The sequence below is a fragment of the Sinocyclocheilus rhinocerous genome, unplaced genomic scaffold (genome assembly GCF_001515625.1).
Source record: "Sinocyclocheilus rhinocerous isolate Xijiao unplaced genomic scaffold, SAMN03320098_v1.1 scaffold738, whole genome shotgun sequence".
In the NCBI taxonomy this organism is placed as follows: Eukaryota; Metazoa; Chordata; class Actinopteri; order Cypriniformes; family Cyprinidae; genus Sinocyclocheilus; species Sinocyclocheilus rhinocerous.
The window spans coordinates 386,788-406,159 of NW_015633949.1; the positions used below are offsets into that span (position 1 = coordinate 386,788).

The 19,372-nt window shown below is 37.8% G+C and overlaps 1 pseudogene; it reads right to left on the reverse strand.

Annotated features, from left to right (window-relative positions):
• Nucleotides 1–723: 723 nt before the first annotated feature.
• LOC107744782 (max-binding protein MNT-like) overlaps nt 724–19,372 on the reverse strand; it is a 20,243-nt pseudogene continuing 1,594 nt past the window's right edge.

A 19,372-nucleotide genomic window follows, 5' to 3' on the forward strand; every position in this document is an offset into this window, starting at 1 on the left:
TTTTCTTACTCCAACAGATTTTTGTTCGTTTGTTTGTTTAAAGCATAAGCTCACTTAATTTTGAAACATTTAGGCCCGGTTTCACAGATGGGGCTTAGACTAAGCTAGGATTAGATCATAGTTCAATTAGGACATTTAAGCAATTTTTATAAACGTGCTTAGAAAAAAACATTACTGGTGTGCATCTTGAGACAAAACAAAGGCACTAACATTTTTTAAGATCAGTCAGTGCAAGTTTCTTTCAGTTGAAACAGCTCAGACTTACATTTTAGTCTAGGACTAGGCTTAAGCCTTGTCTGTGAAACCGGGGGTTAATATCTTAATTCATCTTCCTTCTCAAGTAAATGTATCTTGCTTTAAGAATTTACAAATATTTGAAATGGAAAAAAAAACAACAAATAAACAAATATTAAGAAAATCATTTCTCCAGTGTAATTATGATGCTACATCTTGCATCAACTATAGTGGTAACTTCAAACTGACCTGGTAAATTGATTTTAAATCGACAGTTCAACAACAACAACAAAAAAAAAAAAAGAGACATTTCTGTCATTATTTACTCAAGTCGTTCCAAACTTTTATGACTTTCTTTATTCTGCAGAACACAAAAAGAAGCTATTTTGAAGTGTTTTTGTCCAGACAATGAAAGCCAACAGGGTCTGTGTTGTTTTGAACCCCACTGACTTCTATTGTACTGACAAAAACAGTTCTTCATGTTCATGTTTTGCAGAAGAAAGAAAGTCATACAGGTTGGAACGACATAAACTATCTCTTTAAGAACTGTAGGGACTTCAAGAACCGGTTCAGGATTTACATCAGTCACAACACAGTACATTAAACCTGGTCTAGCGGGAGCTGAGAAGAGTCTTCACATGAGGTGTGCTGTTAGTTGAGGAGCTAGTGTGAGGTATTATGGGGGCTGCCTTTTCACTAAGTCATTTAAACCAGTAGTCACACATATTAGGCTGGCTAAGAGTCAATCTAGGCTGGGATCGGACCACAGTTTCATCATAATACACTCCACTAGAGCTTAAAACACACTGAGCAGCACACAAGCACTCTCGACTTTGCCTTTGCCCACACATAAAGATAAAACATCTCTTTTATTATAGATCATTATATAGTATTTGACATTCAATAAATTTCTTTGTGTCGGTTTATATACTTTCGTTTCATTTGGAATGTACTGTGTCCTTTAGCTTTATAGTTTGTTTGAATGCAGTGCTGCATGTGGCTGCAGTCTCAAACGGGGCAGACAAGGTGGGCCAGTCTATAAGTGTCTATACTCTATCTAGGGGTCTGTATGTCAGCGCTTTAGGCCAGCTTTAGCGTGCTGACTGGGAAGGAGGGCATGGTCACCATGGTGACAGGGTTGAGGACGGTCTGGCCCACCAGTTGAGGGTGATGGGTAACCATCTGAGCGCCCACTGGCGTCTGCTTGCCCACCACGACGGCTTGCGCGCTGGTCACCGAAGTGCCATTCATCTGGCTGTGAGAGAGCGTTTGCGCGATGTGACTCATGACGGCCGGCTGTGTGACTGTGACAGGCTGAGAGTAGATTGCCGGAAGATGGGCGACAGTGATGTGGCTAATGGATTGAGGTCCGGGGGCCAGCTGCACCGAGCTCGAGGAGGAAGGGGCGATGTGGGCCACATGCTTGGAGCTCGGCTGGATCACCCGGTTGACGGTTTGGATGACTGAGGCGTGCGACGCCGATCCCGCATGTGCGATGACGGAAGGCTGCAGGCTGGCCGCAGTCACTATATGGGTCTGGGCCGGAGGTAGTGCCTGCGGGGTCACCACCTGGGCGGCAGGAGCGGATGCCGGGCCGTTAGGAGCCTGTGCTGGGGTTGAGGTCAAAGCGTGTGCTGTGATCGGGGCGGCGACAGGGGATAGTTGAGCTGAGGGAATGGGGGGTAAAGTCTTAGACGGTTTGTGTGGGATGGGGATGTGCTGTGTTATGAGGGATGACACAGGATGGCACTTCATTAAGTCTGGCTGAAGCGCAGCAGGCACTTTGGGTAAGGCGCTAGGCATGGCGGATAAGATCTCGTCTTCGATATCTTCATCAATGTTGTCTTCACCTTCTGTAGATACAAAGCCAAAACAAAAAGGGTCAGAAACTATTAATTGGATTGTTTCAAGTTGAAAACAAGATCAAAGTAAGAGTTTCTGTGGCTTTTAGTCAATTTTCATTAGCTTTGAAGCCATTTAGTGTACTTTTTTACAATTTTTAGGATATATACAGTACTGTTTAAAAGTTTGGGTTTGGTAAGATTTTTTTTATGTTAATGTAAATGTACTTTTCCTTAAAAATACAGCAAAACATTAATACTGCTGAAAGCTGAATATTATTCTTTTCTTTTTTTCCCTTTCTTTCTTTCTTTCTTTCTCTTTCATTTATTATTTTTAAATGATAATATGCTGATTTGCTGCTCAAAAAACATTTCTTCTTTGTGTTGCTTAATATTTCTGTGGAAACCGTCATACATACAAAATGCTATGCCATTTATTTCAGCCCAAAGGATTTTTTGAGGTGTAGAAAGTTCAAAAGAGCTGCATTAATTTGAAATGGAAATCTTTTGTAACATCATAAACGCCGCCCTTTACTGTTACTTTTGATCAGTTTTACTCATCCTAAACTTTGGAATGGTTGTGTATGCAATTAAAAATATCTCTTGTGGGCTGACTTATCTTGTGTTTTTTTGTACAGATTTTTGTCTAGTCAACCCCTCCTGACTATTTAAAAAAAAAAGGGGAATGAGTGTTTGTACTAAACTTAAACTTAGAAAATCACAGGACAAAATAAATTCATTTATCAAGTGATTTCAAGGAGTTTTTAAGCTCTGTCGAAAAGCATGCTGTCAATTAGCATGGAAACCCACAGACGAGCCTTCTGCAAGACTAACCTGAGGCAGTGGAGGTAGAGGCCTGGTCATCATCTGGCTGGACAGTCTGTCGAAGAATGCGGTCGATCTCCATCACGTCCAATCGCTGACTCAGCTCATTCTTGAGCTCGGCAAGTCTCTGCTGCAAGGCGATCTTCTCCCGTGCCAAACGCTCCATCTCATGCTCGTAGTCCTTCTCCTTCCTCTTCAGAGTCTATAAGGGGAAACGGAGAAGTAAATACAATTTTCCACATGCGCTAAGAGCTGGCAGGGTGCACTTAAAGTCTATAGTCTGCAAAAAGGCACGGCTGCAACAATGAAATGTCTGGCTGTGCAGCAAAAAGCAGGTAAAAGAATACGAGACCAGCATTCACATGCACTTAGAGGTCGTTGGCTATTTCCTTAATACCCCGTCTATCATTAAAGAAGTCCAGCTAAAGCAAAACAAGGAACCCAAGAGACCAGTAAGAGACGTAAACAGCTGGATGAGAGAGAACTTAAAATAGAGGAAGATATGTTATAATGTAGATAAATATATTTGCTAAGTAGTCCATAAAAAATAACTTGCAGAATAATAAATCCAGTGATAAGTTATAGATATGGGTAAAAAGAGACATACTATCATTACCAGATACTAATTTATATATGTATTATTTCTTTATATATAAAATAATTATCATTATAATGTAATACAATGTAACATAATTTAATAATATATATTTATATTTTATATGCATTTATATGTATAATTAATTTATTTCTCTATATGCATGTATGTATGTATGTATGTGTGTGTGTGTGTGTAGAATTTGTCATATATATGTATTTGTATGTATAATTTATATCTTGCTTTATATATAAAATAATCATAATGTAATCCAATGTAATTTTATATATACAATATATAATTTATAATATATAAAATCTCATTACTTATGTACTTATGTCATTTTATTCCTCTCTATATATAAAATAACTGGTCATCTTGTCAGGATTTATTTTGTGATGATTATCAAAAATATCTCTTACATCTTGACAGAGCACAGTCAAGGCTGCTTATATTAATGTAATTTCTTATAAGGAAGACATTTGGGAATTTCGACTTGCAAGTAAAAAATGTCACATGCTTCTCTGTAAGTTTCTGCTTCTTCTTTAATGCCTCGGCCCAGCGCACACCTCCCCCAGCCTCTGTTTTTACCCTGCCACTGCCACTCTCTCTTACTCACACAAACACGTGGATGACAGCACCTCCCACTTCTGGGAAGGCATTCACTTGCTGTGCACGAGTGCACACGCTGAGTAACTTCAGTGGGAGGAGCCCATGACAGGAGCCTGGCCAATCACATGTAGACATCTGGGTAGTGTAAGCGTGCCAAACAAGACTACATCTCTACATACCCACAAAAACACACAGATACTGATCCAACTTCACAAACATGAGGTAAACTGTAGATCAGTGAAACAAGAAACTCCAGACACACACACAGATAGAGTGAGAATGGAGGGACAGAGGGCAAGACACTGCACACACTGGGCTAGGCATAAGTGACCCAGTTTCCCTGCACTGTCAGCTGACGCATGAGAAACAAACAGGCAACGAGGACACAGCAGCAGCTAAGGCCTTTAAGAGGATGGATAGAGAGAGATTAAGGGGTCTGTGCACAAAGAAGGGGAACTCCACTAAACTAAAAACCATGATGCGCAGCGATATATATTTGGCAGTGGAGTAGAATTAAGTTTAAGTAAGGAATAATTGACGATGAGCCGTTGAACTATTAGAGAATAATTCACACCCGAGGTGGTGATGCAACCACAACGCAAATATGGTAATACAATAATATGGTAATACAATTAATACAATTAGTAACAGAACAACAATTTTACACAGTTTTAATAATAATAATCATTATTATAACAAAAATACATTTAAAAATTACTTTTATTGATGTCAACATATATATATATATATATAGTAATAATAATAATAATAAAACCCATGGCAATCAGTAATATGTCTGACAGGGGAACAGAAAGAACTTTAAAAGTTAAAATTGTATAAATATATTATATATTTTTATTTTAAAAGTAAATATAACATGTTAAAATATTCACAGAATATTTTACAAATACATGCACAATATAAAAAATATACAATTTTTAAATGTACATGTTAATAATATAATAAATAACAACTAAACAATCATACCCAATGTATTAATAATTATACATTTAAAAATATATTTTATATTTTTTACTAAATTGTTTTACAATTAAATTAACCCAATTCACACATTTTAATAATAATATCGATAATAATAACATTTGAACATCAGAAATGATTATGAAGCTAGTCTAATGATATGCTCTTTAGGAAACTTAATGGCCAAATAAAGAGCACATTCAAATTACTTTTGATATGTATCAGCAAAATAAGTGCATATAAAATATAATATATTTAAAGAAACCCACTACTGACACATTAACCCTCAAACAATGAGCAATGACAATGGTCATAGATGGACATATTACACAGCTCATCCTTTTCCCACACCACGTGCGCTGGACAAGCATGGCCCTGAAGAAATAATAATAGCGTGGAAAAAAGATCCAGGCCAGTCATTTGATAGGTGTACAGGTGTGTGTAGATCGCAAAACAGAAGATAAAGGAGGACTTGCAGCTCGGCTCAGGGTCGATTAGGTCTCTGTTCTGCTGCGCTCTTGTGAATAATGACAGGTCACTGGGCCAATTGATACACGCCACATCCTTTCCAAAGCTCAGAGTGCCCTTTTGCCTCTCAGAGGTGTCAGTGTCTTTGTCTGAGCAAATTAGATGGTGGAGTACTCGACTGTTGTCAAGGCAACAGCTGACACCGTCACAGTTGCCATGGTAACAGATACAGTGAGCAGGCAGCAGAGTGTGACAGTGTGAGCATGTGTTGTCTGCACTGGGCAGCAGTATAAAGCCTGTTTGATTGAGCACCTCTCAGCAGCTCCATATATAGGTCTGGTGTGCCGGACACAAGCTTTACGTAACAACACTAACAGAATGAAACAGAGCAGCAGAACTTACGATAGTAGAATACAATCTTCAGGAAAATGTGTGACCTCAGTCGATCCTTTACTTATAAGGCCTTGCCTTTATTTTAGGCCTAACATTACTGACCAATACTACCTTCTGCTGTTTTCTTAGCCAAACATTTGCTCTTGGCGGTCAAAACAGGACAGAAAATAGCCTGTTACTTCTAAATTATGTTTTTGGATGTCAAAATGTTGATAACATTATAAGTAGACCTCAGAGAACAGTACAAAATCAAAAAAAAAGGCAGTTCATGACCCCTTTAATATACACTATCGTTCAAAGTTTGAAATATTTTTTAATGTTTTTGCTCACAGGCTGCATATATTTGCACACATTTCTACCACCACACAAATCTAAACCTGAATCTCAGTGCAAGCGTTTCCTAACATTACATCTGCACCCGTAAAAGACAGTTACACAAGAGCCGTCTCTGGTCTTTTTTACTTCCTCTGGGGGGCCGGCGCATTCCTTGCTGGCTGTCTCCACTAGGCCCTCATTGACTCCACCTCCCACCGCTGATGAGGCATGTTGACAGCTCTCTGGTCTGTATGCTGCATCAGGCGCAGCTCCAGCCCACAGCTGTGCATGCCTGCCTCTGTTACTCACACACACACACACACACACACACACACACACACACACACACACACGCTGGCCTGCTCCACAAACACTGCAACCCACTGAACTCCTGATCTGTGGACTGGGGCCCCTTCACTCCCTCTCTCCTGCTTCCGCCCAGAACAGCTAAACCGTCTCCTGACCAGTGTTATTTTGTAGTTTTTGTTAATATTTCAAATGAGATTTTAGATTAGATTTTAACTGTATTAATTTTGTTGTGTGTTTTTGTAGAGTTTTAGCTTGTAGTTTATTTAGCTTTTAGTTATTTTAGTGGTCCAACTTAAACTGAAACAAAATGAGAAAGGGAAACTAGCTGAAATAAAATAAGTTTACTTTTTTATATTATTTCAGTTAATGTTTATTTCAAGTAATGAAAATGGCTTTTATGGTTTCAGTTTTAGTTAACAATAATAACCCTGCTCCTGACTGAATATGAGATGTTATCATCTCCTGCACAGTAATAACAACATCTGGATGGTGTTTCAGGAGGAGATGAATGTGAATCATTGTCATATTCATATTCTGGAGGATATGGAGGTAAAATCAGGTCAGAGAAGAACATCTGTGGGAACAGCAGCTCTCAAACTAAGAGTCGACTCGAAGGATGAGCTGACAGCGGCTTTAATTAGCGTTTGTTGGCACATGACCCCACCCTCCACCATCGGTTTGCTATCATCACTTACTCACTTAAGCCCCGCCCCCACGACTGTGCACATGTAAACGTGTGCATGTGTGTCGTCATGTTTATGTATATACAGTGTGCATGCTTATGATAGATTTGTATGAGGCAAAAATGAACTCGACAATGTCACATCACATGCAGTGTTAAATGGGGAAGGGGTGTCCTGTGTTTACAGACTCAGTTCTGAACAAAGAAGGGAGAGAAAGAGAGCCACGTTGCAGCCACACTCTTCCTCATAAACAAGCCTGCAGTAAAGGATGTCCCGTGACTCCAGTTTGAGGCATTTGGTAACTTGGTCTGTTCAAGACCTGTTGGTCCTAAACATAAAAATAATTAATCACTGCTGAACTGTTTTCAACCTTCATAATAATAATAAATGAGTACCAAATCAATTCATAAATATTTCACAGTATTACTGTATTTTTGACCAAATAAGTGTAGCTTTGTTGAGAATAAGAGACTTCTTTCAAAAACATTGTAAAATTTTACAAACCCCAAACTTTTCAATGGAAGTGTATAAAAAAGTATTAGCCAGGAGGAGGACCAGGGTTCAAATTTAAGCCAAATATATACATTATAATTATAATTGCACTGAACCAGACAGCCAGTTGTGTTGTAAGAGAGCAGCTTTGTCATTTTGCTAATAACTCCCTTTGTGTTTCAGAGGGGAAAAAGCTCTAACAGTTCTGACTAACATGAGGATGGATAGACGATAACAGAATTTTCCATTTAAAGCAAATGATCAACAGATGGTGCAACTCAATTGGACAGACCAAAATCAGACATGTAGAAATGTCTGCCAATCAGGATGAGGCTGACATTTAGCAAATAATACTTGTTGAATCAGCTACAATGAAATTGTAGTGGTTTGTACAAGACAAATGGGACTTTTAGCATGCATTGGAATCATGTGATCCAATCGCACAAGAAAAAGCTACTAGTTTCTGTAGAGCATGATATAGATGACCAACTGACCCACACGGCCTTTGTGCTGACACGCACTGCTACACAAAGACAGGAAATTAATTAGGTGGATCTCACAGGATTCATTCTGGTTTTACTCATCAATCACAATCCTACTGAGACACCAGAACTGATTGCAACATAAATCCAGTGGATGTAATTCAGTGAGTGCACTGATATTTACTCTATGCAACTACATCAAAAGATTTCATATTGTGCCAAGGACAAAAAATTGACCTTGTAGATTTCACAATCCACTACAAACCATTAAAAAAATAAAATCTCAATACTATTATCTGGAATGGATTAAACAACACGAGTCACTGGAACACAATGCACTGCAGCCTGCTAAGCAAAACAGGTCCTGCAAGGGTTCTTAAATAAACGGCAGCACCTAATGCGGGGGTTTCAGGGATGTGGCTAAACTAAGATCAAGCTCGACGAGTGTGCCCTGCTGCGGCAGGAACAACAGCTGGAGGGGGGTGACGTCACGCGGCTCTGTCTAGCCATGTGCTCGCTACTCATGTGGCCGTGGCAGGGAACATGACCAACGCGAGAGTGGGGGAAGGAAGAAAATAAGCACAGAGGGAGGGTGAAACGGAGGAGGAGCTCTGAGCTACTAGACAGAACTGGGAAACTCCCGAGACTCATAGGATAACATTTAAAGCAACAGTCATCATAATTCATTCACAACATGTAAAGTCTGGTTTTATGGGACATAAAATGAGGCTAGTATAGCATGAAGAATGAATCCAAATCTGCAGTTTAATAGCACGTTTGTGCATTTCAAAACAACATTTGCAAGCAATATGAAGCGTGGGTCAAAACCACAAGCACTGCGTTGTGACTACTTCCTCATAGATTTTCCACGACAAGCAAATTTCTCTGAATATTAAACAGCTTTTATTTTTTCCCAAGACTCACAGTATGTTAGTGTGTTTTTTAGAATTAGTCTTAGTGTGTAATAGAATTTGTGTAATAGTGTATATTTTAGTATTCTTACTATAGTATTTTAATATTTCCTGAATTATTTGAATTAGCTTTTATTTTTAGATTTTCCATTATTTGTTTACATTTTAGTTTTTAGCAATTTTGTTAGCTTATTTTTATTTCAGCTCTAGTTTTAGTAATTTTAGTACTTTAACTTCAAATTTATTTCAGTTAGCTGCCAAGGCAACTCATTTTCTTTCAATTTTTTAAATTTAAGTTTTTCATCTAATATTCATATTTTATTTTATTTCAATTACCATTTTAATACCATTTTAATAGCTTTAGTGGTAACACTTTATAATAAGGTTCCTTTTGTAAACATTAGTTGAAATGAATTAATTCATTAATAAAGCATTTATTTATCTTAGTTAATTTCATCTGTTATTTTTTTATGGAACTGAGGAAACATGATTTAACAATTAACCGTTGTATTGTTATTAACTAACATTAAGAACAATTAATAAATACTGTAGCAAATGTATTGCTTACTGCTAGTTAATGTAAAGTCTTTTCTGTTTTAGACAAAAATAACAACACTAGTATATTCCCTGGCCTAATACAGATAAGCATCTTCTTCACTCTGTCCTGTGATTAATAAGTCACTAAAGTCACTTTGGATGTCAAAAAGCAGATTTGGCACGACGTCACAGGAATATGTGAATCAGGTGCCATGAAGATGAATAAAATGAAGAGTAATCTCATCAAACAATCCTCTTATTCCGGGAGGAGCCGATTGGTCAGTGAGGGGAAAGTGGGAGGGGCTGCAGACCGGAGCGCATGCAGAGGCAGACGCGTGGAGGTGAGGTGCGCGTACACGCCTGCCTCCACCCATGGCCCGGCGGACGGCCTGAACACACGCTGTGCCACTGCCGCCTCCAGAGACCATCGCAAAACACGTACACACACAAACACAACACTAAACATTAAGAGAGAAGCCCCGTGACCTGCAGGCACACACTAATCTTTTAGCAGGAAAAGAACAAAACAGAAAGGGAGAGGGAGAGATATTGACTGGGAAACAGCTCAAATCACTGACTGACTAGCTTTTCTATGAACATTCAATAAAATGTACACAAGCTTCCCACAAACCTGTCCTTTGAAAAACATTCAAAGACAGTAATTACTGAGTGTCATTAATAATAATACATCCAGAGTGACAAATTATAACTAGCCACGCTACTAACTTTTCTAGTTGAGGCACTATTGCAAAATAGTGTAGCTTTTCAGTGACAACTAGTGGTGTAACAAAACGCTACATTTCTGTTTTTGTCACACGGTATCAGCGAGCTCTGAAAATACTTGAAACATACTCCTACACGTCCTCTCAAATGTAGGAAGTCTGATTCATTTTAATAAACGTAGAAGTCAGTAAATAGACTATGAATGTAAACAAACTGGTTCCAAAAATAATTAGTGATTCATTAAACTCCCTCCAAAATATTACTATTAAATTATCAAGTAATGTTATGTCATTCATAATCATTTAAAGGTATTAGTTTTAGTGAATTAGTTCGTTCTAAGAGTAAATGTAAACAAACTGGTTCAAAGAAAGACGTAGCAACTTTTTTTCACCTCCTGCAAAACCTTATTATCATTATTAAATTAATCAATCAATCAATCAATCAAAACTTTAAGGACACACTCGGTCCAAACAAAAACACAACAATAACAACATACAAATACACACACAAGGACAAAATCCACAATATCACATATTTACATGTGTACTAAAATGCCAATGATTCCACATATTTGAAAAAAGCCTGACTGAACTTAGTGCCAAGTTTGTCAGTGCTAAAATTATACTGTTTACAGATTCTGATAACCTACACATACATCTGTACATGAGATTACGCATCTCAGCAGCGCATGTTGGCACACCAGCACTGACAAACATTTGGCTTGCGCTGCTCCATCGTGGCACCTTGAGCAGCAATTGCATACCATCATTATAAGCTACATTAAGTCTCTGCATGCTGCTCTTTCTGTAATGCCGTATACATAGGGGTACAGTTTGCTTTAAAAAGTGTAGTCTTCACAGATCCTGAGCACATACCAAATTTGCGAATTAACATATTGGCCAGGGCATACAGTGTACAACACTGTCTGTAAATATCCCTATCATCAGACAGGTCATCAGTTATATAATGCCCTAAGTATTTAACCTCATTACATACTTTAAGGACACTGCCAGACAGCGAGAAGTCAGGAAATGTCAGTTTCCTGTCCTCCCTACTCCTAACAATCATAATATTACTCTTTTTGGCATTATATTTAATATCAAACTCTGAACCATATCGAGAACAAATCCTCAGTAACTGTTGAAGACCAGCACTATATGGACAAAAAATCACCAAATCATCTGCATACATCAAATGGTTTATAATAGTATGACCAACCATACAACCTGTTCTACAACCATTTAACAGCTTTGATAAATCATCCATATAAACATTAAATAAAAAGGGAGACAAAATGCTTCCCTGTCTGACTCCATTACATACACTGAATGGAGCAGACACACAATTAGCCCATTTTACATACATTAATTGATGAGCATACCAAAAAACCAAAATTCTCACTGCAAATTTGGGAACTCCTCTATTGTATAACTTAAAAAATAATTTTTTCATGATTTACACGATCAAAGGCTTTAGAAGCATCAATAAAACACATAAAAATTGTGGAATTATGCCTGTTATAAAAATCTAAAATCTCCTTTAGAGCAAAAAAGCACACATCAGTGCCATGTTTCGGTATTAAAACCAAACTGGTTATCAGAAGTCAGGACAAAATGTTCCATCTCAAAACGTCACAGGACTCCAATAGTTTATCCGCCACAAACCGGCGTGATTTATCTGCATCACTATGGCCAACACGCAGTCCTCGAGCATTATATGACACGATATTGATCTTCATTTAGTTCAGTTTATCCCGAGCACCCACAAAGCTACTGCTCTTTTGTAAGCCTGCAGATGTAATGTCAGGCACTGGCCGATGTTCTTGCAAGTCAGCCCCCCCTCCTGATCCGAGGGCCGCGCCATCACCGTTTACTCTAGGTTTACGAGCCTCAAAATAACGGCGAACATAAATCCCCGCCGGTCAAAGTTGTGGGTCATACATGTCTGCTATTTCATTACACTCAGCAGTAACATGAAACGAACTGAATCTGTTGCGGGTTGAATCAATCTTCGACATGTAACCGGTTTACCCATTCTCTCAGTCAAATAGGAGCAGAGCGTGTCAGCGTCAAGACTAGGGGAAAATCTAGTTGCAAACACACTCACCAGCTTAGTTTTGACCACTGGAATGTTGCTCTTTATTAAGTTTATTAAATGAGCTGTTTATTAATTTACTGTAAATTAATTAGTTAATAATAATAATAATAATACTTAACAAATTAATTAGCAGTTTAATTAATTAGTGGTTTAATGATGTTATCCTATCTGACACCCTTAGTTTTCCTGTGCTAGACAAATATCACTCAGGTTGACTATTTAGTTGACTATATAGTTAAATAAATGTATTTTATTTATACATATATAAATACATTATGTATTATGTATATTGACTATAGAGTGACTTTGTGCTATAACAATAGATTTATGATCCAGATAGTTGCTACTTTTAGCTACTTTGTCCTTCTTATAGTGTAGCTAAGTACCAGTAGTGTGTACATCTACAGTTTCCCAAGACTAATTACATTTAATAAAAAATATGATTTTCTAAATACAACAGAGCCACATATTCATATTCAAAAAGCTTCAACCTCCCAGTATACGGATCACATTCTGGAAAAATCATAGCAAATGGCTGGTTGTTTTCAACAGGCCATGTGCTTTAAATAAATACACCTTAAACCTGGTTGAGCAACAGACAGCACAGAGCGGGAAAGAGCTATAATGGGTGGGATGGGTCGGTCCGTCAAATCTACCAATGGCCAGAAGCAAGCGGCTTAAGGAGGGGGTGGTGACGGTGCCGGGATCCAGTGACACAAGTTTTGTTTCCACACTGCCCTAGTTTCCTGAACGTCTTGTGCCTCGGCTAAATCAAATCCTTTGATTTGATTGGATTTCTTCTACTTCTCCTAAAGGGTCTAGGCGTGCTTATGTGTGCACATGTGTGAATGAGGCGCTGCCATAGGCGGAAATCCCGGGGGGGACAGTTAAATAAAAAGCGCCCATCCATAAAAAAAAAAAAGTGTCTCACACGGCTCCGGGGGGTGAACAAAGGCCTCCTGTAGCGAATCGATGCGTTTTTGTAAGAAAAATATCCATATTCAAAACGTAATAATCACTTTAATCTAGCTTGCACTCACCGAGTCTCGTGAAAACCAGCGTTTGTGCGTCACTTCTGAGCTGACCTCATACGACATCTGCCTGGAGCTGCTTCCGTGTACAACTGTTGGCGCAAGCTACATTAAAGTGATTATTACGTTTTGAATATGGATATTTTTCTTACAAAAACGCATCGATTCGCTACAGGAGGCCTTCGTTCACTCCCCGGAGCCGTGTGAGACACTTTTTTATGGACTTTAATACAAGGAGATAATGGTGCAAAAGCGAATTTCAGATTTTTTTAAATGCCCATCCCAGCAAAAACTTTCCAAAATCGGCATCCAACACCAGCCCCAGCACGAGCACCGACGTAAGTGAACCAGCTCCAGCACGAGCACGGAGACTAGCAGACCCAGCCCAACACCCCAGATTGATCAGCTACTATCTATAATTTCAAAAATGGGATATGCAGTCAAATTTCCCAGTGTGTATGCCACTTAAACGAGTGTTCATATCGACGCACTTGTAGTGCTTTGTGGAGTTGTCAAATGAGGTGATTATTACGTTTTGAATATGGATATTTTTCTTACAAAAACGCATCGATTCGCTACAGAAGGCCTTTGTTCACCCCCCGGAGCCGTGTGAGACATTTTTTTTTATGGATGGGCGCTTTTTATTTGACTTCTTTTGGACTGATGCATGCAACACCCGCTGAGTGGCATTAAACAGCTTGAAAGATCAAAGACCATTTTTAATATAACTCCGACTGGATTCGTCTGAAAGAAGAAAGTCATATACACCTAGGATGACTTGAGGGTGAGTAATTTATGGGCTAATTTTCATTTTTGGGTGAACTAACCCTTTAAGTTGTCTAATTTGGCACGGTCTCCGTCCCTGCTACAATATGTGTATTTTAAATTATAAATTTTAGCTGTATTATTTGTGTCCCCTTCAAAAATTGCTCTTGAGAAATTTTATGTTTATTGTCCCCCCCTACTGTAAGACAGGGACGCGGGAAGTAGGGGTGCTGAGGGGGCTGCAGCACCCCCTGTTTTCACATGGTTGCAAATGCAACGCCAAGTTTGTTCATTTAAATTTATTAAGTTTTAGCATTTAATAATTTATTTGTAATGATCTCTGAAATGTAAATTGTAAGTGGGCTATAAACACGGACACACACAGCACCCCCAACCGAAAACATCTTTCCGCGCCCCTGCTGTAAGACGAAATTTACGCCCCTGGGAGCTGGTTTAATCAAAGCATGACTTATGATCTCAGTTTACCGATGGTTAAGAGAAGGTGCTCTGCCCACACTGCAGGAGAGCAACTATCCATTTTCCCTCTGCAAATAAACTCGATTAGTGATGTTTAATCTCACGCCTTTAGATCAATCAAAGCAACACTGGAAATATCTCATTTTCAGCTTATCAATCTTCAGATTAAAGAACTGTAACTAACAAACTTAAGACTTCCTCAGCGTGTGGTATTCCCTCCTGCTCTTGCATTGTTTACATGTGCAAATATACACCTCAAGTCAAAGTCTGATGACATGGGCTGAGATACAGATGTACAGCAGACAGTGAACATGTAAATGAAGATCTATCAGTGCAGGTAGTGTTGATCTTACCTGAATGTATCTCAAAGCACTTCTCAGAACGCTCAGATTGGAGGTCTTCTTTTCGTCAACATGAGGGATGTTTTTCTTCAGGGTCTCAAAACACTCCTTTAAGTGAGCACGTCTGAGAAAAGGAGATCATTTATTAAAAAATTATAATAAGGGTTTATGTGGTGTCAGCACTTATTTATAATTAGATTTATATAAACATTTATATTTCATAATAGACTTATATGAGACATAATTATTAAGTACTATATATTCATTTTTAATTGTTAAATATGTCAATATATATATAGTTCACATATGTAACAAATAAACAGGTATTTGTTTAATAATATACATTTAATTTATATAATATATATACATATATAATTTATATATTCAACAACTAGAAAACAGGTATTTGAATTTGTAATAATATTAATTTTATTGTAAAAGTATTACCGTTATTACGTGCATTTAGAACGATAGTGTACATACATCACACTGTATGTGGAAAAACATTATGTGACCTTACCTATTTTTTTCAAGCTTATTGTGCACTTCCCTCGTTCCTGCCCTGTAAACACAGGTCATATGGTCTTTAATAGTTAGCTCTCAAACATAATACAAACTCAGAGCTGTAAAACCAACTATAAAAGTTTTCACATGATTCAGTCTTAAACAATGGTTAACATGGTGATAAATAACAGCTTCACATCCTGACTCACCCTCCAGGTCTCTTCTTGCCGTCCAAATTACGGTGGTCATCGGGCGGGCTGCTTCTGACCGCAGGGCTGGGTTGGGCTGAAGGAGGTCCAGGCTGAGGGAGAAGTGCATGCTGGGAAGCTGTGACGATGGAGCCCAGGTAGGTCTGGAGCTGCTGGGCTGGTTTGGTGCCATTGGATTGAGACAGTGATGTGGGCTCTGCCTTCACCTGAGACGAGATGAGGGGGCACTGGTGAAGTGCCTGCTGGTTTGGCAGTGAATGGGTGTCTTTTCTGGGTGGCGTAAGGCGGGGTGCTGCCGACGGGCTGAGAGCTGTGGTGGGGGGTGGGGGCAGGTATGTGGTGGTGCTCAGGTCCAGACTCCTCCACCCAGGTCACATGGTTAATTCGAATGGGCTGAGTATGAGAGTTAACTTCTGCTCTCCGCTTCTCCGCCTCCTGCTCACGACGCCGCCTTTCCTGAAGTTCATTCTCTTCTGTTGAAAGAAATACAGGGAAATTTACATTACTTGTCCATATTCAGAACCTACTGGTTATTCAATGGCCCATATTGATATTTACATAATAAATATTTAAATTTAGGCACCACAACTGCACAGTTAGAAAAATGGATACTCATTCTGAGATTTGCTAAAGATTACATTTAACAGTGTTATTAAATTAAAGATTAACTTTAAGTAAGTGTTAGATGACAGCAATGATAATATAAATGTAAAAAAATATGTGAAATGAGAATGAAAAAATACATTTTCAATTAGTGTTATTTTAGTATTTTTAATATACCTTTATAGTATTTATTCATATTTTGAATTAGGTTAGGTTACTATTTTCATATTTTCAATTTTATTTAGTTTTAATTTTAATTTAAGTTTTAGTAATTTTGTTATATGCTTTCAGACTTTTTATTAGTTTTTTATATTTCTATTTTAAAAATGTATTTCAATTTGACTAATTGTATTAATTAACTATATTATTTGTTATAACTTACATTTATTTCAGTTAGTTGCCTAGCCAACATTAAGGTTTAAGTTTTACATCCAATATTTTTATTATATTTTATTTTAGCCTTATTTCAATTACCAAAAATAATTTTTGACAGTTTTAAACAATTTTAGTTACTGATAATAAAACTGTTTTCAGTATTAAGTGATACCAATAAATAAATATATATCAGCCAATAACCAACATGGTAATAAAATATGACGATCAAATTTTTTTAATTAAAAAAAAAGTACTTATCAGTCTATACATTTTTAGTTAACATCCAAAGCAAGCATAAAAGATTAATAATCAAAATGGATGTCCTCTCTGTGTGCAGTCTCTCTCAGTGTGATCCAGTAAACAGTGTTCAAGGAAATGTAGAAGACTGAACTATATGTTGGACACTGCAGGTAACTTTTGACCTTCAACATATGATGTGATGACATCTCATCTAAACTGGGGCAAATGATGGAGACGGGGCAGCCACAAATCAATATGGGTCTATAAACCAGCCTGAGATTATATCTAGCTCAGAGTGAACTCTAATAAAGGAGCTTTTGTGTGCGTACAGACAAATGAGTGTTTCTGGTTAACAGTGGAGGATAGAGATTACACTGTTAGAGCACATGGCGTACAGGCTTCAGGCTAAAGTTTCTCTGGCCTAAATGGAAACATGATGCTCGTCCCCCTCCTAGCACACTCCCTTCTTCAAGCAGGGCTGCTCCAAAACACCACAGGACGGCCTCTTGAACCTTTGCCAAAACTACAGCATCAATAATACATGCTGTTGCACCCAACTTGACAATGTTTAGGAAATAGCAGAGACATTGGAGAGACACACAAACTACTTTTTCAATCAGAGAGGAGAACTAGAACTACATAATGCACTAAAGGACTTCCACTCTGTTCAATAGTAAAGCAATTAAGGAAGCTACATCTATTTTAGGTGAAAGGATTGGTCGCAGACTGAATTCAGGCTGAAAAACATTCAATCACATTTTTTTTAGGTAAATGTTTATCCCCAGTTTAATGTGCAAACCAAGGCAACTAAAAGTAACCCACTCGTAGGTTGATTTCCTGAAAAATGTCAGTTGTGTGTGGCATATTCAACACTACTGTGTTTGTTTGAGCAGCCCGACACGGCAACACTGGCTACCAGAGCAACCTGTTTGTCTGAATGTTAGAAAATGAAAAATAAATAAATAATAACCGATTTAATAGAAAATTAATATATACACTACAATTCAAAAGTTTGGGGTCAGTAAGATTTTTTTCACGTTTTTTAAATAAGTGTCATATGCTCACAAAGGCTGTAAAAACAGTAATATTGTAAAACATTAATAAAATTTCAAATAACTATTTTCTATTTTAATATATTTTAACAAAAAATTATTTCTGTGATGGCAAAGCTGAATTTTCAGCATCATTACTCCAGTCTTCAGTGTCACATGATCCTTCAGAAATCAATCTAATATGCTGATTTGCTGCTCAAAAAGCACTTATTATTATCAATGTTGAATATTTTTGTGGAAGCCATAATACATTTTTTCAGGATTCTTTGATGAATAGAAACTATTTTTTTGTTTCAATTCAGTGACAGAAATTACACTTCACCTTTAGACATCTTTAAGCCATTTTATCTACACTAAAACAGAATAAATCGAATTAAACACTGAATTCACCCGATAAACTCTTAGGCTTTGCTCAGCTAAAGTGCATTTAGATATTAGCTGACTGTTGTGGAGAATTTACCTGATCAGCGGTTTTATGGTTAATCCAAGTCAAGTCATTCCAAAAGCTTTCAGTATGTCCCTTACATTACTGCTTTCATTATTCCAACTATTTTAGCACACATCTAATGATATGTATAACAACCTGAATTGGTCAAAAGCCTTAAAAACCTATTACCAACATAACACTGAAGAAAACTCTGCTTCATATCATCCAATTAATGGCAATCAAAAAATTAATCATTGCACAACCTAATGCTACCAGTTAAAAAAAAATCCTCTTAACGCACAGGAATTCAAGGTGTCCTAGATAAACTGTGTGTGCCTGGAATGCCATGAATCTCATTAGGGTGAAAAGCCGGACAGCATCAAATCATGTGCACTCAGAGGATAATGAGACTTTTAAGACAGGCATTCTTATCGTGTGTGTCAGCGAAGGGGGTGGTGAAAGTGCTCCAAACTAATCTCAGCCTATCACAGCGCAGCTGTCTAAAGTATTTTGGTGTACTTATTTAACGGCTATAGAGGGCAAAAAGTGTAACTGCACACAGGAAATGACTGTCCACCAGTGTGCAATGCAATTTACAGCCCAGCATTACAAACTGCTGGCTGAATGCTTTTACAGAGTCACATGCTGAGTAGAATTACAGTCAGCAGTGGTGAAATATACAGAAGTGAAACTGACCGAGAGGATTTCTGTCACAACCTTAAGACTGGAGTAAAATACATGTTAGTAAAAAAATAAAAATCATGAGAATACATTTGATATATCAATGAGAAATAGAAAATCAGCTAAAAAAAATCAAGTATACAATTGCAAATTTATATATATATATATA